The following is a 26,027-nucleotide window of genomic DNA, read 5'->3' as shown; positions in this document are numbered from 1 at the left end:
TGCGACCTCCACAACTCTTACGAAGGGCATTAAAACCGTCTTGTTAAAACACTCTGTAGTATGCAACTCTTCCAAGGGGCATTGAAATGTTGTTTTTAAATAACTCTAACCTCCACGACTCTTCGAACGGGCAATGCATTTCCTCCAAATTTTTGGCAGCTTTTGCTTGGAAGGCATAAGTAAAGACTATGGGAGACCCATTCCCCAATAATGGGAATAATGTTTGTAATATGCTGTACTGCATGGCTCTTGTAAGGGGCATTGCAAATTCCTCGGTCCTAATTTTTGGCAGCTTTTGCTTGGAAGGCATAAGCAAAGACTATGGGAGACCCACTCCCCAATCATGGGAATAATGTTTGTAATATGCTGTACTGCATGGCTCTCGTAAGGGGCATTGCAAGTTCCTCCGTCCTAATTTTTGGCAGCTTTTGCTTGAAAGACATAAGCAAAGAATATGGGAGACCCATTCCCCAATAATGGGTATAATGTTTGTAATATGCTATACTGCATGGCTCTTGTAAGGGGCATTGCAAGTTCCTCCGTCCTAATTTTTGGCAGCCTTTGCTTGGAAGGCATAAGCAAAGACTATGGGAGACCCACTCCTCAATAATGGGAATAATGTTTTTATGATGCTGTACTACATGGCTCTTGCAAGGGGCATTAAAACCATCTTGTTAAGCTACTGCGACCTCCACCACTTTTCCAAGGGGCATTCAAACCATCTTGTTAAGCTAATGTGACTTCCACCACTTTTCCAAGGGGCATTAAAACCGTCTTGTTAAGCTATTGCGACCTCCACGTCTATTCCGAGTTGAATTAAAACCATCTTGGTAAACCACTCTGAACTCCACAGCTCTTCCACGGGGCATTGAAATGTTGTTTTTAATTAACTCTAACCTCCACGACTCTTCGAACGGGCATTGCATTTCCTTCAAATTTTTGGCAGCTTTTGCTTGGAAGGCATAAGAAAAGACTATGGGAGGCCCTCTCCTCAATAATGGGAATAATGTTTGTAATATTCTGTACTGCATGGCTCTTGTAAGGGGCATTGCAAGTTCCTCCGTCCTAATTTTTGGCCGCTTTTGCTTGGAAGGCATAAGCAATGACTATGCGAGACCCATTCCCCAATTATAGGAATAATGTTTGTAATATTCTGTACTGCATGGCTCTTGCAAGGGGCATTGCAAGTTCCTCCGTCCTAATTTTTGGCAGCTTTTGCTTGGAAGGCATAAGCAAAGACTATGGGAAACCCACTCCCCAATGATGGGAATAATGTATGTAATATGCTGTACTGCATGGCTCTTGTAAGGGGCATTGCAAGTTCCTCCATCCTAATTTTTGACAGCTTTTGCTTGGAAGGCATAAGCAAAGACTATGGGAGACCCACTCTCCAATAATGGAAATAATATTTTTAAGATGCTGTACTGTATGGCTCTTGTAAGGGGCATTAAAACCGTCTTGTTAAGCTACTGCGACCGCTACCACTTTTCCAAGGGACATTCAAACGGTCTTGTTAAGCTACTGCGACCTCCACAACTCTTACAAAGGGCACTAAAACCGTCTTGTTAAAACACTCTGTAGTATGCAGCTCTTCCAATGGGCATTGAAATGTTGTTTATAAATAACTCTAACCTCCACGACTCTTCGAACGGGCAATGAATTTCCTCCAAATTTTTGGCAGCTTTTGCTTGGAAGGCATAAGTAAAGACTATGGGAGACCCACTCCCCAATAATGGGAATAATGTTTGTAATATGCTGTACTGCATGGCTCTTGTAAGGGGCATTGCAAATTCCTCGGTCCTAATTTTTGGCAGCTTTTGCTTGGAAGGCATAAGCAAAGACTAAGTGAGACACACTCCCCAATAATGGGAATAATGTTTGTAATATGCTGTACTGCATGGCTCTTGTAAGGGGCATTGCAAGTTCCTCCATCCTAATTTTTGCCAGCTTTTGCTTGGAAGGCATAAGCAAAGACTATGGGAGACCCAATCCCCAATAATGGAAATAATGTTTTTAAGATGCTGTACTGTATGGCTCTTGTAAAGGGCATTAAAACCGTCTTGTTAAGCTACTGCGACCGTGACCACTTTTCCAAGGGACATTCAAACCATCTTGTTAAGCTACTGCGACCTCCACAACTCTTACGAAGGGCATTAAAACCATCTCGTTAAAACACTCTGTAGTATGCAGCTCTTCCAAGGGGCATTGAAATGTTGTTTTTAAATAACTCTAACCTCCACGACTCTTCGAACGGGCAATGCATTTCCTCCAAATTTTTGGCAGCTTTTGCTTGGAAGGCATAAGTAAAAACTATGGGAGACCCACTCCCCAATAATGGTAATAATGTTTGTAATATGCTGTACTGCCTGGCTCTTGTAAGGGGCATTGCAAATTCCTCGGTCCTAATGTTTGGCAGCTTTTGCTTGGAAGGCATAAGCAAAGACTATGGGAGACCCACTCCCCAATGATGGGAATAATGTTTGTAATATGCTGTACTGCATGGCTCTCGTAAGGGGCATTGCAAGTTCCTCCGTCCTAATTTTTGGCAGCTTTTGCTTGGAAGGCATAAGCAAAGAATATGGGAGACCCATTCCCCAATAATGGGAATAATGTTTGTAATATGCTATACTGCATGGCTCTTGTAAGGGGCATTGCATGTTCCTCCGTCCTAATTTTTGGCAGCCTTTGCTTGGTAGGCATAAGCAAAGACTATGGGAGACCCACTCCTCAATAATGGGAATAATGTTTTTAAGATGCTGTACTACTTGACTCTTGCAAGGGGCATTAAAACCATCTTGTTAAGCTACTGCGACCTCCACCACTTTTCCAAGGGGCATTCAAACCATCTTGTTAAGCTACTGTGACTTCCACCACTTTTCCAAGGGGCATTAAAACCGTCTTGTTAAGCCATTGCGACCTCCACATCTATTCCGAGTTGAATTAAAACCATCTTGGTAAACCACTCTGAACTCCACAGCTCTTCCACGGGGCATTGAAATGTTGTTTTTAATTAACTCTAACCTCCACGACTCTTTGAACGGGCATTGCATTTCCTTCAAATTTTTGGCAGCTTTTGCTTGGAAGGCATAAGAAAAGACTATGGGAGGCCCTCTCCTCAATAATGGGAATAATGTTTGTAATATTCTGTACTGCATGGCTCTTGTAAGGGGCATTGCAAGTTACTCCGTCCTAATTTTTGGCCGCTTTTGCTTGGAAGGCATAAGCAATGACTATGCGAGACCCACTCCCCAATAATAGGAATAATGTTTGTAATATTCTGTACTGCATGGCTCTTGCAAGGGGCATTGCAAGTTCCTCCGTCCTAATTTTTTGGCAGCTTTTGCTTGGAAGGCATAAGCAAAGACTATGGGAAACCCACTCCCCATTAAAGGGAATAATGTATGTAATATGCTGTAGTGCATGGCTCTTGTAAGGGGCATTGCAAGTTCCTCCGTCCTAATTTTTGGCAGCTTTTGCTTGGAAGGCATAAGCAAAGACTATGGGAGACCCACACCCCAATAATGGGAATAATGTTTGTAATATGCTGTACTGCATGTCTATTGTTAGGGGCATTGCAAGTTCCTCCATCCTAATTTTTGGCAGCTTTTGCTTGGAAGGCATAAGCAAAGGCTATGGGAGACCCACTCCCCAATAATGGGAATAATGTTTTTAAGATGCTGTACTGTATGGCTCTTTTAAGGGGCATTAAAACCGTCTTGTTAAGATACTGTGACCTCCACCCCTTTTCCAAGGGGCATTCAAACCGTCTTGTTATGCTACTGTGACCTCCACCGCTTTTCCAAGGGGCATTAAAATCGTCTTGTTAAGCTACTGCTACCTCCACGACTCTTCCAATGGGCATTGCATTTCCTCCTAATTTTAGTCAGCTTTTGCTTTTAAATGCATATGCGAACACTAAGGGAGACCCCCTCCCCAGTAGTGGGTAGAAGGTTTTTCGTACGCTGTAATCCACTTCTGCTTCAAGGGGCATTGCAGTTCCTCATTATTTTTGGAAAGCCTTCCATTCACTGCTTAGGCCAACAGTGCACAGGAGACCCAGTTGCTATAAATGGAAAAAATGGTTTAGTTAAGGTCCTCTGACCTCCATGTCACTTCCAAGGGGCATTGGAGTGCCTCTAAATTTTTGGTAGGCACTGCACTCACTGTATGCCCTATAACTGTGTAGCCGAACCGCTCCTTTTGGTACAGAAACATATCCTACAAGACATTTGTGGTTGAATGGCCTGATATTGATGTGAATGGTGTCTTTTCCTGCTGCTCTTTCTCCTTTGCCTCCACCTCATCCATCATTTATCACCTGAAGCTTTGTTCTAACAGGAGTCATAGAACTGGGATAGTAGCAGGAAAACATCCAGCAATCCTCGGATGAGGTAGGATATGCGCCAAAACGCTGACCACCTCAGGCCTAGCCGCTACTACATACATGCGCTTGCATTCCAAGAACACAAAGCAGATGCTAACTTCTATCATCATCATCATGCTCCTCACCTTGGCACTTTCAACTCCCCTGATGGAGAAGCCAGGGCCCACCGGAGGAGTCTGGTTCTTTGGTGGGCTCGTCCAATGCTGCCCTAAAGCAGGCCAGGCTAAGAAAAGTGTGTGGGAAGGTGACAGGAGAAATAGGGGCAGCTGGGGATCGTTTATGGACACCCGGCAGCCTGGCGGCTGGGGGCCGAGTGTGGACACCCGGCTGCCGGGCGGCTGGGGACTGAGTATGGATACCAGGCCGCCGAAGCAGCCATGAGGTAGTGGCCAGCTTCGGCCTCCTCCAAGCTAAAAGGCCCCATTTCAAGTGTAAGCTAGCAGTATGGCATTGCCGCCTGGGGGTGGGTGGGAGACTGGCTGCAAACTTGCTCTTGCATTAAAAGAAAACAAAGCAGATGCTAACTTCTCTCATCATCATCATCATGCTCCTCACCTTGGCACTCTCACCTCCCTTGATGGAGAAGCCAGGGCCTACCGGAGGAGTCTGGTTCTCTGGTGGGCTTGTCCAATGCTGCCCTAAAGCAGGCCAGGCTAAGAAAAGTGTGTGGGAAGGTGACAGGAGAAATAGGGGCGGCTGGGGACCGTTTATGGACACCCGGCCGCCACAAGGCGGCTGGGGACCGAGTATGGACATCCGGCCACCCCGGGCGGCTGGGGACCGAGCGTGGACACCTGGCCACTGGGTGGCTGGGGACTGAGTATAGATACCTCGCTGCCGAAGCAGCCATGAGGTAGTGGCCAGCTTCGGCCTCCTCCAAACTAAAAGGCCCCATTTCAAGTGAAAGCTAGCAGTATGGTATTGCCGACTGCGGGTGGGTGCATATTTGTGCTTGCATTGCAAGGAATGGGGAGGTACAATTGAACACTGCCCTGGGACAAGGACTTGCACAGGAATAGTTGCAAGTCTGCATCTTCTGATGCGGCAAGGATCACTTCTGATGGGCACACTTTTAGGCAGTGACCTGGGAGTCAGAGATGCTTCCAGGGGTCTTCCCCATGCTGTTCCCATGTATTTTCAGCACTGTATGCATGTGTTACACAGCACATGGCCAGATAAGGTTGTAAAATGTTAAAATGACATTTCCCGGTGAATGCATTTGTCACGGTTGAAAGCAATACAAAAGAGCAAAAACGCATGAAAAATTCTACTTGTGAACATAGCCCAAGGTGTGGAGGAGTATTTTTGTTTTTAGTTATTAATTTTACCTTATTCACAAGTCTTTACCCTGGAAAGGAAATTCCTTAACATATTTCACAGGAAAGCAGTTTCACTCTCGTTTTTGAACGTTTTATTGGGAGTCCGTAAAAGTGGCTTAATACCTCTGACCACGTTGTTGACAGCAGTGACCTGGGGGTCAGAAATGCTTCCAGGGGCGATCCCCATGCTGCCCCCATGTCTTTTGAGCACTGTCACTATCGTTTTGGGCACTTTTAAGGCTTTCTACAGACTGCCGGTTGTGCCGCAGCAAAAATTCTCGGGTCTCCCATAGACTAACATTTGGCTCGTTGCTCGGGTCGAGCACCCGAGTATCACGGTGAGCTTGGCCCGAGCTTCGAGCTCCCGAACATTTTAGTGCTCGCTCAACACTAATAATTAACAAAAAAGTGTGAAATAAGTCTTATATTCTTGGTTCTTCAAAGTAGCCACATTTTGCTTTGATGACTGCTTTGCACACTCTTGGCATTCTCTTGATGAGCTTCAAGAGGTAGTCACCGGAAATGGTCTTCCAACAATCTTGAAGGAGTTCCCAGAGATGCTTAGCACTTGTTGGCCCTTTTGCCTTCACTCTGCGGTCCAGCTCACCCCAAACCATCTCGATTGGTCTCAGGTCTGGTGACTGTGGAGGCCAGGTCATCTGGCGTCGCACCCAATCACTCTCCTTCTTCGTCAAATAGCCCTTTCACAGCCTGGAGGAGTGTTTGGGGTCATCATCCTGTTGAAAAATAAATGATGGTCCAACTAAACGCAAACCGGATGGAATAGCATGCCGCTGCAAGATGCTGTGGTAGACATGCTGGTTCAATATGCGTTTAATTTTGAATAAATCCCCAAAAGTGTCATCAGCAAAGCACCCCCACACCATCACACCTCCTCCTCCATGCTTCACAGTGGAATCCAGTCATGTAGAGTCCATCCGTTCACCTTTTCTGCGTTGCACAAAGACACAGTGGTTGGAACCAAAGATTTCAAATTTCGACTCATCAGACCAAAGCACTGATTTCCACTGGTCTAATGTCTATTCCTTATGTTCTTTAGCCAAAACAAGTCTCTTTTGCTTGTTGCCTGTCCTTAGCAGTGGTATCCTAGCAGCTATTTTACCATGAAGGCCTGCTGCACAAAGTCTTCTCTTAACAGTTGTTGAAGAGATGTGTCTGCTGTTAAAACTCTGTGTGGCATTGACCTGGTCTCTATTCTGAGCTGCTGTTAACCTGCGATTTCTGAGGCTGGTGATTCAGATAAACTTATCCTCAGAAGCAGAGGTGACTCTTGGTCTTCCTTTCCTGGGGCGGTCCTCATGTGAGCCAGTTTCTTTGTAGCGCTTGATGGTGTTTGCAACTGCACTTGGGGACACTTTCAAAGTTTTACCAATTTTTCACACTGACTGACCTTCATTTCTTAAAGTAATGATGGCCACTCGTTTTTCTTTACTTAGCTGCTTTTTTCTTGCCATAATACAAATCCTAACAGTCTATTCAGTAGGACTATCAGCTGTGTGTCCACCTGACTTCTGCACAACACAACTGATGGTCCCAACCCCATTTATAAGCCAAAAAATTCCACTTATTAAACCTGACTGGGCAGACCTGTGAAGTGAAGACCAATTCCGGTGACAACCTCTTGAAGCTCATCAAGAGAATGCCAAGAGTGTGCAAAGCAGTCATCAAAGCAAAAGGTGGCTACTTTGAAGAACCTAGAATATAAGACATATTTTCAGTTGTTTCACACTTTTTTGTTAAGTATATAATTCCACATGTGTTAATTCATAGTTTTGATGCCTTCAGTGTGAATGTACAATTTTCATAGTAATGAAAATACAGAAAAATCTTTAAATGAGAAGGTGCGTCCAAACTTTTGGTCTGTACTGTATATTGCACAATAGCCTAATTGCTTATCATAGAGCCTTGTCATAGAGCTCCTTATTATAACCTTCATTCACCCAGAGCACCTTAGAGTTTACTACAGACAGCTCCCACAAATATTATGGTCTATAACACAGGTTACTGCCTAGAAATTAATTACTAGCTCCTTGATTTCACTGCTCCATTGGAAGTCAGCGAATAATACTATAGCTCACACTGCTTCATTCATAGCAGGGGAGCACATTCATTTCACACATCGACGCATTTCATCCCTTTTTAATGCTCTTAGGGATACATCAGGAGGCTTATTAGAATATGGTGCATTTTTTTAGCACCGGAGCATAACAAGTACTGGCAACGATATGAGCCGCACGCGGCGGCACGGACGCCCAACATTTGTAAAAAATCCTCCGCCCCCAACAGATGACGCACGCTCACGCCGGCCAATCCCATGCTTCGTCCCATCGGACCAATCAGCGGTGGCCACGTCGGCGCGGATCCCAGAAGCGGAGGTATCCTAGATACAGGCACAAAAACAACTGATAGATAGCGGAGAAAGATATACAGTGGGCAAGTCTGCGCAAACATAACATGCCCACTATCTATATCCCCACTCTATGACGCAAAGATTACTAAACATGTCTAAAGAAACGTATAAGGGACTTGTATATCTCTACTGATCACTTCCAATGATTGAAATAGGCCCTCATATCAATGTCAAAGCATTGTTCATAACTTATTGACAGCTATAGGGCACTATATTAAACTAATATCTTCTCTCAATTTGGGGCATTTTACCCTTAAAATACTATCCCACTCTCTTCTCATCAAATAAAAGGGACAAAGGAAATACATTCATTAAGTCCCAATGGGGTCACCTTTTTTAATCTAAAAATGCATTGGGTCTCCTTCCTCAAAATCCTATTATCATGATCACCCCCCCCCCCCCCTCACAGGAGAAGATCTAATTTTCTCCACAGCTTGAAACCGCATTACTTTAAGGTCACCACCATGTTTCTCCCAAACATGCCTAGCAATGGGGGTGTCCTCTTTTCTCCTAATATCACTTACGTGTTTAAGAATTCTCCTTCTAAATTCTCGACTCGTTTTCCCAACATAAGATTTAGGACATGTGCATATAGCCAAATACATTAGGCTTTCAGTATACAATTAATGAACTCTCTATTTTCATAGACAATCCCCGTCGTATCACTTTCAAAGGTATTACCCTTTAAGATATAATCACAGACCTTACATAGGCCATATCTAAAGGTACCTCTAGGTGTGGTCTTATTCAACCATGTCAGGTCGGCCGCATCAGGTGAGAGATGACTATGGACGAGACGATCCTTCAAATTTCGGCCTCTCCGATAAGTGAGCGAAGGATGAGGGGTTATCACTTCCCTCAAATCAGGGTCCAGTTTATGGAATTCCCAAAAGGTCCCTAAGATGTTCATAACCTCCCTTGACTTATCATCGTAGGTACCTATAAGGCGTATACATTTATCGTCCTCTTTTCTCTGCCTAGGAACCAACAAGAAGGTCATATTGGCAGCTTTGGCATGATGGTATGCTGATTCTAAAGTGCTATTGGGATATCCACGTCTCACAAATTTATCTCTCAATTTAATGGCCTCCTTCTCAAAATCCACAATTATGCCTAAGTCTTAAATATTGTCTCTTCGGAATTCCATGTTTTAAGGGAGGAGGATTATGACTATTATATTGAAGGAGGCTATTAGTGGCCATAGATTTACGAAAGAGATTCGTGACCAGATGTCCTGTAGAGTCAATTTGTATATTCAAATCCAAAAATTACATTTGATGTTTATGAATGGCTGATGTCAGTCTCAGACCAATGTTATTATTGTTTAATACTGAGACAAAGTTTTCAAACAGCTCAATGGTTCCAGTTCACAAAATGACGACGTCGTCTATGAACCTTATCCATAACGACACATTAGATGTCCATTCCTCATTTGCATCACTAGAAAACAGAGTTTCTTCCCACCAGCCCAGAAATAAATTAGCGTACGTGGGGGCACAAGGGCTCCCCATCTCTGTACCCCTGAGCTGGTGGAAGTACCGCCCATTAAATAAAAAATAATTGTGCTCCAATATGAATCTTAAAAGGTCCATCACTAGGATATTATGTCTTCTGAGGAGAAACCCTCTCATTTAAAAAAAATGTTAAATCGCTCCACAGCCCGCCCCATGTGGTATCGAGCTGTAGAGTGCCTCAACATCGAGACTCGCCAAATATACCTCCTTCTCAATCTGCAAGTGCTCCAATCTTCTAAGGCTGTCGATTGTGTCTCGGACATAGGAAGGCAATGCCAACACAAAGGGCCTAAGTATGATATCCACCTAGGTACTTATGCCCTGGGTCAAACTTCCTATGCCCAAGACAATCGGACATCCCCTTAATGGGTTGCACCCCTTATGAACTTTGGGAAGTCCATAAAAAGTTGCGGTTTGGGGGTGTCTCGGTTTTAAATAAGACATCTCATTTTTATCAATCAATCTGTCCTCCAATGCTTTTACTAATATATCCTCGAGTTCAACTTCATATTTGGTAGTGGGATTGGTTTTAAGAATGTCATAACACTCACGATCAGATAAGAGATCAAGACACATCCGTTTATATTGTAGTCTATCAAGGACCACAATATTTCCTCCCTTGTCGGAGGGCTTGATTATCAGATTGGGGTCCTTCTCAAGACAAATAAGGGCCTGTGTCTCTTTCTTTGTTAAATTAGCATTTCTTACCTCATTATTCTGTACCTCTTCTAGGCTATGTGTGACCATCCCTTCAAATATATAAATATGACTCGAATCTAGGATAGGAGGGGATTTCGTATTCTTAGATCTTAATTTAGTGAAGGGACCTTCACCTATACCACCTTGTCCCACCTGCCATAAATCCTCCAACAATCTAAGATCCATCAATTCATTTTCTGAGATTCCTGCCCCTCTACATTTACCTCTTTCATTTTGTTTCATAAATTTTCTCCACCTCAATTTTCTTGCAAATAGGGCAATCCTTGGTCCACTCCAAGCTCTCAAAGCGTGCAGAATGGACAAATGATAGCCCCTATGAGAGTAGATCAATTTCATTCTCAGTTAGAGCCCTCTCCGATAGATTAATAACTCTAAGATCATCATCCCTCTGTCCTAAAATCCGATCACAGGGTGGTCCCTGAGCCAAAAAGAGGTCCCAGATCCAGACGAGCCAGAAGATGATTCCCCATGATATAGACCAATCGATGTACATTGTTGAATATCTCTACATCGTGTATTATATTCAAATCTCCCTCTGCCCCTATCACTGTTCCTACTCCTACCTCTATTCCTTCCCTTACTTCTATTCCCTCTACTGAAATTAGGTAAGATTCTTTCACTATCTGAAGTATCGTAGTCAGAGGAACTAATGTCACCACCTCCTGTTGTCAAATTTTGTGGGTCATAAGCTCTATTCTCTTTAAAATCAGATAGATCTCTCAGAAATTGATAATGCTTCCTTTCCTTAATGAAGGAGGTGAATTTCTCTATACTTACAGTACAGACCAAAAGTTTGGACACACCTTCTCATTTAAAGATTTTTCTGTATTTTCATGACTTTGAAAATTGTACATTCACACTGAAGGCATCAAAACTATGAATTAACACATGTCGAATTATATACTTAACAAAAAAGTGTGAAACAACTGAAAAAGTGTCTTATATTTTAGGTTCTTCAAAGTAGCCACCTTTTGCTTTGATGACTGCTTTGCACACTCTTGGCATTCTCTTGATGAGCTTCAAGATGTAGTCACCGGAAATGGTTTTCACTTCACAGGTGTGCCCTGTCAGGTTTAATAAGTGGGATTTCTTGCCTTATAAATGGGGTTGGGACCATCAGTTGTGTTGTGCAGAAGTCTGGTGGATACACAGCTGATAGTCCTACTGAATAGACTGTTAGAATTTGTATTATGGCAAGAAAAAAGCTGCTAATTAAAGAAAAACGATTGGCCATAATTGCTTTAATAAATGAAGGTCAGTCAGTCCAAAAAATTGGGAAAACTTTGAAAGTGTCCCAAAATGCAGTTGAAAAACCATCAAGCGCTACAAAGAACTGGCTCACATGAGAACCGCCCCAGGAAAGGAAGACCAAGAGTCACCTTTGCTTCTGAGGTAAAGTTTATCCAAGTCACCAGCGTCAGAAATCGCAGGTTAACAGCAGCTCCGATTAGAGACCAGGTCAATGCCACACAGAGTTCTAGCAGCTGACACATCTCTTCAACAACTGTTAAGAGGAGACTTTGTGCAGCAGGCCTTCATGGTAAAATAGCTGCTAGGAAACCACTGCTAAGGACAGGCAACAAGCAGAAGAGACTTGTTTGGGCTAAAGAACACAAGGAATGGACATTAGACCAGTGGAAATCTGTGCTTTTGTCTGATGAGTCCAAATTTGAGATCTTTGGTTCCAACCACCGTGTCTTTGTGCGATGCAGAAAAGGTGAACGGATGGACTCTACATGCCTGGTTCCCACCGTGAAGCATGGAGGAGGAGGTGTGATGGTGTGGGGTGCTTTGCTGGTGACACTCTTGGGGATTTATTCAAAATTGAAGGCATACTGAACCAGCATGGCTTCCACAGCATATTGCAGCGGCATGCTATTCCATCCGGTTTGCGTTCAGTTGGACCATCATTTATTTTTCAACAGAACAATGACCTCAAACACACCTCCAGGCTGTGTATGGGCTATTTGACCAAGAAGGAGAGTGATGGGGTGCTACGCCAGATGACCTGGCCTCCACAGTCACCAGACCTGAACCCAATCGAGATGGTTTGGGGTGAGCTGGACCGCAGAGTGAAGGCAAAAGGGCCAACATGTGCTAAGCATCTCTGGGAACTCCTTCAAGATTGTTGGAAGACCATTTCCGGTGACTACCTCTTGAAGCTCATCAAGAGAATGCCAAGAGTGTGCAAAGCAGTCATCAAAGCAAAAGGTTGCTACTTTGAAGCACCTAGAATATAAGACATATTTTCAGTTGTTTCACACTTTTTGTTAAGTATATAATTCCACATGTGTTAATTCATAGTTTTGATGCCTTCAGTGTGAATGCACAATTTACAAAGTCATGAAAATACAGAAAAATCTTTAAATGAGAAGGTGTGTCCAAACTTTTGGTCTGTACTGTAGTTGCAAAGCCTTTTCTTTTTTCACAAATTCCATATCGGATGAAATTTTTTTAATATGATCTAATATTTCTTTAAGTATTCTATCTTTGCCGTCCAAAATTGACCGTTCCTCCTCTAATAGGATAGCAATAAACCTCAAGGAAATTTCTGTGGCTTCCTTTTCCCACCTTGCCACTAGGGTCAGCGTATGTACCCTTCTACTGGGCACCAAGGGAATTCTTAACCCTCTAGGGACAATCTTATGTTGGAGATAATTTTGTAAACCTTGAACTTCCCACCACGACCGAATATAATCTTTATACACCGAGGTTAATTTCTTAAAGGACATATTAATAGATATAGGATTAGAGTCCGAAGGTAAATCCTTATCCGATAAGAAGTGTCTGTCCCCATAATACTAGTTCTACTCCAGTGAAATTGATGCCACTTCGTTGGTGTCAGGCCCTAATTTTTTTCAATTTGAAGACTCCTGAATGGGTCTCCATCTGCTGGGTTGGCTGTAGTAGAAGAGGTGTCTTCTAGTGAAATTAATTCTTTGGTGCAGAAATTGTTCTCACAGGGGTACACAGACATGATGAAATTGAAATTGGTTTTCTTACTACTGTGGTATATAAAGCAGGCTACATCTCAACTTTAATTTTTTTGGTGCACATATTGTTCTCCACACAGGGGTACACATGATGAAATCAAAATTAGTTTTCTTACTACCGTGGTATGTAAAGCAGGCTACATCTCAGCTTTAAATTCTTTGGTGTAGATATTGTTCTTTCTACCGTGGTATATTGTAACATCCCTGGTGGCATGCTTGCATTGTGCACCATCTTCCACTATGCAAGATCACAATCTTACCTTTCAGTCCAGCTTTCAAATCTTGCTCCTGTTCATATTGTGTGCATGCCTCGATTCTGACTGCTTAGGGCGGCGGCCCGGTTACTTCCTGATTCTTGTAGCTGCTGTGGGCACACCCCTAATGCGTCCCCAGCCTATAGCTGTGGGTCACTGGATATTTAAACCTCCTTCTCCCAGAAGAAGGGGCCTGAGCAACTCTTTCCTTCAGAGAGCTCCTTGCCTTTGATGTGCCAGATCCCGTTCTGTTTCTTTCCTGTCCGCCAACCTGGGGGCTGTATTCGCAGGCCTGTCTAAACACTCTCTTAACCTGTTTGTCCGCCTCTCTGGGGGCCGTATACCCAGACTCGCTCCTGTATCTTGTTGCAGTGTCAGTTCCTGTCTGAACACTCTCCAAGCCTGTTTATCCACCTCTCTGGGGGCCTTATACCCAGACTCACTCCTGTATCTTGATGCAGTGTCAGTTCCTGTCTGAACACTCTTCTAGCCTGTTTGTCTCTGTGTCCATACCTTCCCTTTTCCTGCAGTATCTGAACCTGCACCTAACTCCTACTCGTTGTCTCTGTACTAGAGATGAGCGTTGTTCTACTCGAACTGTTCGCCAATCTCAAATTCGAGCTGTTTTGGGCGGTGTTCGAGCCGTTCGGCGAACACGAACAATTTGAGAAAAATTCGGCTGTTCGAGGTTATGTTCGATAACTGTTCGTGCACCAAAATCATAACTGGATTTTTTCTCAGTAATGATGAAAATTAATGTTAATACGCAGTTTGAGTGTACAGCGGGGTGGGGGGAGGGGCAGGGGATGGATCTCTGCAGGAACAATGAAGATCTCCATTTTTTTTTTCTCTTTCCCGCATTTACAGTGGGGAGGTGCAATCTGTCAGCCTATCAGCAGCGCACACACGGAGCGAAGTGCTTTTTTTCACACAAGCAAGGGCATGTGTCATTGGCAGTGTATGTCACATGTCCTTGCCCTATAAGACCAAGCCATTTTCCCCGTCGCCACCATTTTCTCACTGCTGCAGCTGCGTGTTAGACGGCACCGCTGTTGCTGTGTGCGCTATACCTTGTTAATTTCAAGCCAATTTTCGCACAAATCTACAGATAGCTTGGGAGTAGGGAATAGTTGTGATTGCAGTCCTTTTAAGGACTAGGTTACAGCATTTCCTATGACTTTTATCAGGCAGGTCTGTGCTCTTAGATAGATTGTGGGAGTAAAGACTAATTGTAATTGGAGTCCTTTTCAGGACTAGGTTACATCAGTTCCTATCAGTTTTTGCCAGGCAGGTCTGTGCCAGTGCTGTGCAAGTTTTTTTCACAGCATTTGGCTGAATCTAGCAAAGCTAATCCTTTTTGGCCTATTGCAGAGTGTGTTAGTCAGTGGAGTAGCCTATCTGTGTTGCAAGATATACCACCTGTGTATAGAATACCAATTTTTTTACTGCACCTAGTGAAGTAAAATCTTTTGGGCATAGCATCATTCTATTAGTCCATCTATACTGACCTCCATCAGGTTGCAAATTGAATATAATTTTTTTCTGCATCTAGCTCTGAAAAAATATTGGGCTTCTAGCTGTGTGTGGGACTTGTTGTACTAGTCCATCTATACTGACCTCCATCAGGTTGCAAACTGAATATATTTTTTTCTGCATCTACCTCTGAAAAAATATTGGGCTTCTAGCTGTGTGTGGGACTTGTTCTATTAATCCATCTATACAGACCTCCATCAGGTTGCAAACTGAATATATTTTTTTCTGCATCTACCTCTGAAAAAATATTGGGCTTCTAGCTGTGTGTGGGACTTGTTGTATTAGTCCATCTATACTGACCTCCATCAGGTTGCAAATTGAATATAATTTTTATCTGCATCTAGCTCTGAAAAAATATTTGGCCTTCTAGCAGTGTGTGGGACTTTCTCTATTAGTCCATCTATACTGACCTCCATCAGGTTGCAAATTAAAAATAATTTTTATCTGCATCTAACTCTGAAAAAATATTTGGGCTTCTAGCTGTGTGTGGGACTTGTTCTATTACTCCATCTATACTGACCTCCATCAGGTTGCAAACTGAATATATTTTTTTCTGCATCTACCTCTGAAAAAATATTGGGCTTCTAGCTGTGTGTGGGACTTGTTGTATTAGTCCATCTATACTGACCTCCATCAGGTTGCAAATTAAAAATAATTTTTATCTGCATCTACAGTACCTCTGAAAAAATATTTGGGCTACTAGCTGTGTGTGGGACTTGTTCTATTAGTCCATCTATACTGACCTCCATCAGGTTGCAAATTGAATATAATTTTTATCTGCATCTAGCTCTGAAAAAATATTTGGCCTTCTAGCAGTGTGTGGGACTTTCTCTATTAGTCCATCTATACTGACCTCCATCAGGTTGCAAATTAAAAATAATTTTTATCTGCATCTAGCTCTGAAAAAATATTTGGCCTTCTAGCAGTGTGTGGGACTTTCTCTATTAGTCCATCTATACTGACCTCCATCAGGTTGCAAATTAAAAATAATTTTTATCTGCATCTACTTCTGAAAAAATATTTGGGCTTCTAGCTGTGTGTGGGACTTGTTCTATTACTCCATCTATACTGACCTCCATCAGGTTGCAAACTGAATATATTTTTTTTCTGCATCTACCTCTTTAAAAATATTGGGCTTCTAGCTGTGTGTGGGACTTGTTGTATTAGTCCATCTATACTGACCTCCATCAGGTTGCAAATTAAAAATAATTTTTATCTGCATCTACAGTACCTCTGAAAAAAATATTTGGGCTTCTAGCTGTGTGTGGGACTTGTTCTATTAGTCCATCTATACTGACCTTCATCAGGTTGCAAATTGAATATAATTTTTATCTGCATCTAGCTCTGAAAAAATATTTGGCCTTCTAGCAGTGTGTGGGACTTTCTCTATTAGTCCATCTATACTGACCTCCATCAGGTTGCAAATTAAAAATAATTTTTATCTGCATCTAGCTCTGAAAAAATATTTGGCCTTCTAGCAGTGTGTGGGACTTTCTCTATTAGTCCATCTATACTGACCTCCATCAGGTTGCAAATTAAAAATAATTTTTATCTGCATCTACCTCTGAAAAAATATTTGGGCTTCTAGCTGTGTGTGGGACTTGTTCTATTAATCCATCTATACAGACCTCCATCAGGTTGCAAACTGAATATAATTTTTTTCTGCATCTAGCTCTGAAAAAATATTTGGCCTTCTAGCAGTGTGTGGGACTTGTTCTATTAGTCCACCTATACTGACCTCCATCAGGTTGCAAATTCAAAATAATTTTTTGTCTGCATCTAGCTCTGAAAAAATATTTGGCCTTCTAGCAGTGTGTGGGACTTTCTCTATTAGTCCATCTATACTGACCTCCATCAGGTTGCAAACTGAATATATTTTTTTTCTGCATCTACCTCTGAAAAAATATTGGGGTTGTAGCTGTGTGTGGGACTTGTTCTATTAATCCATCTATACAGACCTCCATCAGGTAGCAAACTGAATAAAAAATTTTTCTGCATCTACCTCTGAAAAAATATTTGGGCTTCTAGCTGTGTGTGGGACTTGTTCTATTAGTCCATCTATACTGACCTCCATCAGGTTGCAAATTGAATATAATTTTTTATGCATCTAACCCAGCCAATAGTTTTGGCCTAATACCACAGTTTGGCCACTCAGCTCTGCTCGGTTCCCATCCATTGTTTTTTTGTGCAAACAACTCCAGAGTTGTGAATTAGTTAACCACCAAAATGAGTGGAAAAAGGCCTGCTGCTGGTGGAAAGGGGAATAGGCGTGTTGGGAAGGGGAAAAAAGGTTGTGTCCGTGGGGTAGGTGTTAAAGCAACAGTAACATCTGCAGAAGAAAGACCATCTTCCAGCCAAACTAAAATGTCTACTTCTTTTAGCGGACAATGTGATAAGATCCCTTTCTTACGGCCACGCCAATCGCTACAAATTCCAGATGAGGCACAAAAACAGCAGGTGCTTCAACGGATATCAAGTGCTCCTTTAAGTGGGCTCTCCTCCACATCAACTTCAACATCACAAATACTCCAGTCCTCAAAGGTGTCACCCCAATCGCACTTGCTTCCTCACAGCTCCCAAATCTCCAGCTGCCCGTCTGAGTATGAGGTAGAACAGATGGTTGAGTCTGCAGAGCTGTTTACTCATACTATAGCCTGGGAATCAGAGGTCGATTCCAGCGCTTCTGTGAATCCAGATGAGGAAATGATCTGCACTGATGCCCAGAATCTTTATGAGTCGGATCCAGGACCAGACGCAGAAGGTTCTGACCATAATGTAGACCCTCATTCCCAAACTGTAACTCCTGTTGGTGGAGACAATGAGGAAGACGATGATAAGACTCAAATACCTGATTGGAGCGACAACTTTAGTTTTTTGTCAGGGCAGGAACAGCTTGGCTCTGAGGACTACGGGTGTGATAATGCACAGGGTGATGATGATGAGATTGGAGATCCCACTTACTGTCAACCCACAGTCAGCCAAGAGATGAGGTCAGCAGAGGAGGTGGAGGAAGATGCTAGTGACGACGAGGTCAGGTTGCGCCTTCCTGGACAGAGACGTAGTACTGGAAGCACGTCAACAACTGCATCCTCAAACACAACTCTGCCTCTGACCACAAGTCGTGGTGGCTCTTCAGGTCGCATGGGTGCTAAGCCTTGCATAGCTTGGGCATTTTTTCAGATCGATAAAGATGACCCAACTCGTGTTATCTGTAACATTTGTCAGCAAAAGCTAAGTAGAGGCCAAAAAATACATAGTTTGAGTACTTCATGCATGAACCGGCACATGGACATGAAGCATAAGTTGCAGTGGGAAGCTCAGTGTGCTACAATGCGACCTAGCCGGCCGGGCCAACCACCGTCTGCCATATCTGGTGCATCCGCGGCCTCTTCATCCTCTGTGACTGTGGGGACAGCAGTCACACCTGTTTTGGGGCGCAGACCTGCCACCTCTTTACCCGCAACAGCCAGCGTGATTGGAAGGTCATCATTTTCTTTGGAGGTGGTAACACCAGCTGGTGTTGAGCGCTGTCCGACATCGATAGCACCACCTTTGGATCAAGGCAACCTAATATGTCCGCCTGCATCTTCCTCACAGACCGGCAGTTTGCCGGGGACACCCTTATCAACCCCGTCTAAGCACAATAGCCAGCCCTCGGTCCCTCAGATGTGGACAAGTAAAAGACCATTTCCTCCTAGCCATGAGAAAGCTAAGAGGTTGAATTTCACCATCTGCAAGCTCTTGGCTACAGAAATGCTGCCTTTCCGCCTGGTGGACACAGAGGATTTTCGAGACCTTATGTCCGTCGCAGTGCCCCAGTACCAGATGCCCAGTCGGCACTACTTCTCAAAGAAAGGTGTGCCTGCGCTCCACCAGCAAGTCGCACACAACATCACCGCTTCTTTGAGAAACTCTGTGTGTGACAGGGTGCATTTCACCACAGACACTTGGACGAGTAGGCATGGACAGGGGCATTACATGTCGCTGACTGGGCACTGGGTAACTATGGTGACAGCAGGACAAGGGGCTGCTGTCCAAGTCTTGCCGTCCCCACGAGTTGTGCGTCAATCCTCTTTATGTCAAAGTTCCTCCACTGCTTCTGCCTCCTCAACCTCCTCTCGGTCTTCCACCTGCACCCAAAGCCTGTCTGGTCATGCCACAAGTTTTCTAACTGCGCAGAAGGGATCCTGCATACCTCCTTACTATGCTGGCAGTAGGGCTCAACGTCATCAGGCGGTTTTTACATTGAAATGTCTGGGAAATGTGAGTCACACAGCTGAGGAGTTGTGGTCAGCTCTGGAGAACCAATTTCATGAATGGTTGTCTCCACTGGACCTGAAACCAGGGAAGGCCATGTGCGACAATGCTGCAAACCTGGGTGCGTCCCTTCGCCGGGGCAATGTCACACACGTGCCTTGTATGGCTCACGTGTTGAACCTGGTTGTCCAGCAATTTTTAGCCCACTATCCCAGACTAGATGGCCTTCTGCAGAGGGCACGGTCGCTGTTTGCTCACTTCCGCCGTTCGCATCCCGCAGCTCAGCGACTTACATCTCTTCAGAAGTCGTTGGGCCTGCCACTTCACCGGCTAAAATGTGATGTGCCTACTCGGTGGAATTCAACTCTGCACATGTTGCAGCGACTGTGGCAGCACCGACAAGCCCTGGTGCAATACGTTCTGATGTATAGCCTGGGCCAACGAGATCCAGAGGTGGGGCAATTCACGCTGGAGGAGTGGTCTCAGATCAGGGACCTATGCACCCTTCTGCACAGTTTTGAAATGGCGACGAAGATGTTTAGTGCTGACGATGCCATTATCAGCATGACTATTCCAGTGATTTACATGCTGGAGCACATGTTAAACAGAATTCGGAGTCAGGTGGTGGCACAAGAGGAGGTGGAGGAAGTAGAGGAGGAGGAGTTGTATGCGGAAGGGCTAACATCTGCAAGGTCCAGACGGTCGGCAGCACCAAGGCGGCAGGCATGTGAGGGTGGGGGAGATGGTTTTACCAGGGCGCATGGTAGCAGCCAAACTAGTGAGGAAGGTGCAGGAGCCCAGGAAGAAGTGGAGGACGAACTGATGGAATACTCAACAGATGAGGGAGACCTTGATCACATTTCTGTTGTGCGAGGTTGGGGGGAGAGGACAGAGGAAGGAAGCATGATTGTTACCTCGCCACCAACACAACAGGGACTTGGTGCTCCTGGATGCGCAACACACATGAGTGCCTTCTTGCTGCACTACCTGCAACATGACCCTCGAATTGTGAGAATTAGAAATAATCCTGACTACTGGGTTGCCACACTGTTAGATCCCCGGTACAAAAGTAAATTTGCAGAAATTATTCCTGCCATAGAAAGGGATGCACGCATGCAGGAGTATCAGCAGAGACTGTTGCAGAATCTTACATGTGCTTTTCCACAAAATACCAGTGGTGCACGTAGTGAATCTCACAGTTCCAACTTGCCAACCATGGGACCGTCAAGTGTTCAGCACTCAAACCGTAACAGAACCACAGTATCTGCTGGTAACATCAATTTTGCGGAATCATTTCACCACTTTTTTAGCCCATCCTTTGCAAGGCCACAGGAGACAAGAAGTCTGACAAATAGTCAACGCCTAGAGACGATGGTACAGGAGTATCTCCAAGTAAACATTGAAGCCATGACTGTGTCACTGGACCCTTGCTCTTTTTGGGCTTCCAATCTGGATAAATGGCCGGAGCTAGCCACTTACGCCTTGGAGATCTTGTCATGCCCCGCAGCCAGCGTTCTGTCTGAACGTGTGTTCAGCGCTGCTGGTGGTGTGCTGACAGATAAGCGCACGCGGCTCTCCACTGATAATGTAGACAGACTCACGTTCATAAAGATGAACAAATCATGGATCCGAAACGACTTTTCTACCCCTGTGTCATCCTGGGGAGAGTTAAAGCTTGATGATTGGTTAAAATCACCCTACCAACCGTTTTAAGCTTTCAAATTACTAATCATGTTTATCTGTATCTTGGCTGGAAAATCATTTGGGCTTTGTAGCAGTGTGCAGCACTGATTCTATTAGGCCATCTATAATAAGCTTCACCAGATTTAAAATTACTAATCATGTTTATCTGTATCTTGACTGGAAAATAATTTGGGCTTTGTAGCAGTGTGCAGCACTGATCCTATTACGCCATCTATACTAAAGCTTCACCAGATTTAAAATTAATAATAATTTTTAGCTGCATCTAGCCCGGAAAATAATTTTAGGGCTCCGAGATGCGCAAGACACATAAGTGCCTTCTTGCTGCACTACCTGCAGCATGACCCTCATATTGTCAGAATTCGAAGTAATCATGACTACTGGGTTGCCACACTCTTAGATCCCCCAAACTTTTCGATCAACCTTTTCATTTTAATAAAGACCAAAAAAATGGTCATTTTTGAAATTATAAGCATTAGCAGGTTGTTAGAAACTGAAATCAAACAGTTTTCAACTCAAAACTTTATTCTAGGTGATGTTACATTTTCACATAGGACCCCTTGTTCGAAAGGAGCTTCTGAACTCTCTCGTCCATTGAATTTGTCAGGTTTTGGATGGTTTCTGCTTCAATTGTTTTGCATGAGGACAGAATACCCTCCCAGAGCTGTTGCTTAGATGTGAACTGCCTCCCTCCATCATAGACACTCCTTTTAATGATGCTCCAAAGGTTCTGAATGGGGTAGAGGTCAGGGGAGCATGGGGGTCACACCATAAGTTTGTCCCCTTTCATGCCCATATCAGCCAGAGATGCAGATGTTTTATGTGCAGCATGAGATGGTGCATTATCATGCAAAAAAATGATCTTGCTGTGAAATACACGGTTCTTCTTCTTGAACCATGGCTGTTTGAGAAAATCCACATACATTGTGAAGTTCATCTTTAGCGCCTTCAGGGATCCTAAAGGGGCCGACAATCTCTCTCCCCATGATTCCAGCCCAAAACATTACTCCACCTCCTCCTTGTTGGCGCTGTAGCCGTGTTTGCATGGGGTGTCCATCAACCAGCCATCCTCCACTCCATCCATCTGGACCATCGAGCGCTGCACGGCACTCATCCGTGAACAAAACAGTTTTGAAATCAGTCTTCATGTAATGTTTGGCCCACTGGAGCCGTTTCTGCTTGTGTGAAGTGGATAGAGGAGGTCGACAGGATGGCGTATGCACAGCTGCAAACCTCTGAAGGACCCTGCATTTTGTAGTTCGGGGGACGTTGGAGGCACCAGCAGCTTCAAAAACTTGTCTGCTGCTATGACAAGGCTTTTTGCCGCTGCTCTTTCAACCTGACGTAATTGCCTGTAGGAAAGAGTCCTCAATTTGCCCTTATCAGCATGCACACGTGTGTACTGTGAATCAGCTACATACTTCTTGATTGCCAAGACACTTCATCCTGATCATCGCACAATGTTGATTGTAGTCATGCCTTGACCTAAACACTCCACAATTTGTTGCTTCTCAGCAGCCGACACATCCTTTTTCTTTCCCATTTTGGCAGAAAATGTAGGCTGCTTAATAATGTGAGACAGCCTTCTTAAGTAGTCTTGCCTTTCATTGGACACACCTGCCAAACTAATTAGCACAGGTGTCTGCAATTGCTTACAGTGATATAAAGAGCCCTGACATACATCACCATCAATGAGTTTAACTGACAAACAAACAAATTCTTCCCTTATCACTCCTAAACACTTTTTGCATAATAATTTGGAACACATTGTACATGTGCTTTTCCACAAAACACCAGTGGTTCACGTAGTGAATCTTACAGTTCTAACTTGCCAACTGTGGTCTGTATGGAGTTGTTCAATAAAGGGCCCAAAATTAAGATAACATAGATGGGAGAGGTCTCTATGAATAGGAATTCCTAAGTATTTGATACCCTGTGAGGGCCAGGCAAAGGGAAAGTTGGACTGGATGGAATCCTATATGTATTTGGGGAGGGAGACATCGAGGGCCTCAGACTTCGCTGCATTGATTTTAAAATTTGACCATGTAACAAAGTGATCTATTTCAGCCATAACAGCATGGATGGATATATGTGATTGAGTGATATATACTAAGACATCATCAGCAAATAGAGAGCACTTGTACTCGGTGCCTCCCACCTCAATCCACCTAATATTGGGGTTATGGCGAATTGATGAGAGCAGGTGCTCCGTCACTAGGATGTATAAGAGAGGAGACAGAGAACATCCCTGCCTTGTCCCATTGGTGATTGTGAAAGGTGATGAAAATGTTCTGACGCGCCCCCTGGGCCTTGGGACACCCGGAGCCGGACCCTTTTTGGTGGATGCTTGTGGTTGTAGTCTCCGTGGCGGCGACCCGGTTCCGTGGCTCGGGGCGGTCAAACCAGTGGCGGAACTATTTATGTGGTTTTGATGCTTAAATGTCCGACTACGCCACCCGTGGATTGCGGTCAGAGTGAACCGCCGCTCCAGGGCAGACCGCTGAGGCTGGTGTTGTGGGTGCAGCAGAGCGTAGCATAACTCCCCACGGGAGGAGTATAGCCTCAGGGCAGTGTATGCGGAGGATGGGGGTGATGGTGCAGGGCAGCAGCAGTAACGACACGGAGTCAGTGATGCAGTCCAGGGCCTTTACTCACAGTTCTTATTATCCAGACCACGTCTGCAGGTAACGGCTGCCCACGTCGTACTGTGCTCACCAGGTGAGGGGCTCAGACAACTCCCAGATAACTTTGGAGTGCTTCACAGGACTCCCTTTGTGTGTACTTTGTCTGGCCTTTCTTACCAACCCTTCTGTCCGGCTGCCTCGGGCCTCCTCTTGGTAAACTTGGCGCCAGTTTCCCTGACCCTATGTGGTGCCTTCCTAGCGGGTGTAGCGAGGGGCTGCGCCACATAAAATGTCACAGCCTCCTGTTTCTAGCTGAGGGTCATTTCCTGCCTCCACTAGTTTCGGGGACCGGTCTCCCCCTTTGGCCTGACCCCTCCACGCAGGTGGATTCGGGCGTGCGGTGGCGACTCGCCCGTCCGCACCCCTGGGATCCCTTCGTTCCTCGTTCCTGGAGCCTACTCCCCTCCTCTTCCTTCCTTCTCTCTCTTCCAGGCCTGGGCCTCTGTTACTAGGCCCGCCTCCGGAGCAGAGCTCATGCAGAGCCCCTGCTCCCTGCCACTTCTGCTCAGACTTCTCTGCACTGAACTAATATGGTGCCCACCTTTTATACTCCCTTCTCAATGCACCCAGGAACTGCTTCCTCCCTGCTCCTGCACTACAGGGTTCCCCTTCCTCAGTGTTCCCTCCCCCCACTCCAGCCAGGGACAGGGACTGTCGTGCCCATCTCAGGGGCATATTGGTCGCCCTGCCCCACGGCAATGTGGTGTAATGCATGCAGGTGTCGGGTCCTGATCCACACTACATCCTTACCTGAGAGTGAGATATCACACCTCTGGGTGAGGTGCAATACCTCTGTAGCAACCGAGCCCTCAGGGTGCTATAGTTCCATTTATCTTCAGCCTAGGTGACGTATTGCGATACAGGGCTGTGATTTTGGCTATAAAAGGGTCCCCTAGACCCCTACCCCAAGTTTTTTAAGAGAATCATATATGGCGTGCCAGGAGACTCTATGGAATGCTTTCTCAGCATCCAACGAGAGTATCTAATTACAAATTTTTAACTGCATCTAGCCCAGGAAATACTTTGTGCCTAGTAGCAGTGTCTGCTAGTCAGCGGATTATCCCGGCTGTTAAGCAAGCTACACCACCTGTAGTTTGGACACTTAATTTTTTCAAAGGAAATGCTTCGAGACCACGGGATACTCAGTGAAGAGCATCAGGAGGCACCCCAAGGCATAGGGGCTGGGACTGGCAGTAGGATGCCTTGCGGTGGACAGCCGAGCTCGATCCTTATAAAAGCTTTTTAACTGCAGCAGCTTTAGTGGACGCTACTGGAGCTGGAATTACGCGGCTGCTGGCATGAGACTTGCCCTCCAATAGATCCTTGTAAATGGATTTAAAGTGTATTCATTCAAATTAGAGAGACAATTTAAATTAAAAAGCTTAGAGCTGCCTCCACCACAGGGGGGCTCGCTCGACCCACCAGCGGACAGGCACCAGTATTGGGAGAGGGGGGCTGGCCGATAGGGTTCACCGCGGCTCTGGCACAAACCCGGCGACGCGGAGGTGGCACGGGCAGGAGCGGACTGAACGTGTCGGCTTCTCACTTTTTGGATTTTAGAAGGGCATGACATGCCTATATCTGTGTCTCCCCCTCCTTTTACTCCTCCACCTCTTTTCTTTTCGCATGACTATATGTACTTGTCACTTTTCCATGTGTTAGTTGTGTCTTCTGAGCAGTTTGTCAGCTTTTGGACACCTTTGAAGGTGTTTTCTATGTGTTTCTATGTGTTTTTGTTTGCCTGCCATTGGTTTTAACGGTGTTCGAAAGTGTTCGACGAACAGTTCGACGAACAGTTCGGCGAACACACGGGTGTTCGACGAACCGAACCGAACCGAACTCGAACACTACGGGGGTGGCTCAACACTACTCTGTACTTCTGTTGTGAGTTTAGAGTCCACTTGCTACTTCATTGCAATTACCTTGTGTGTATCTGGTTCTGCTTGTCCCTTTCAGTCTGTTCAGTGTGAACAGAGCCCTGTCCTCTCTGATCTGCCTTGTTCACCGCTCCGGCGGTTTCGCTCTTCTCTGCCTTGCTCACCGCTCCGGCGGTTCCTTCCTACTCTGCCTTGCTCACCTCTCCAGCGGGTCCTCTCCGCTCTGCCTTGTTCACCGCTCCGACGGTTTCGCTCTGCTCTGCCTTGCTCACCGCTCCGGCGGTTTCTTCCTGCTCTGCCTTGCTCACCGCTCCGGCGGTTCCTTCCTGCTCTGCCTTGCTCACCGCTCCGGCGGTTCAT

The sequence above is a fragment of the Phyllobates terribilis genome, unplaced genomic scaffold (assembly GCF_046119375.1).
Source record: "Phyllobates terribilis strain yellow unplaced genomic scaffold, ASM4611937v1 Scaffold_4__5_contigs__length_816908805, whole genome shotgun sequence".
Lineage (NCBI taxonomy): Eukaryota > Metazoa > Chordata > Amphibia > Anura > Dendrobatidae > Phyllobates > Phyllobates terribilis.
This window is presented reverse-complemented; position numbering follows the sequence as displayed.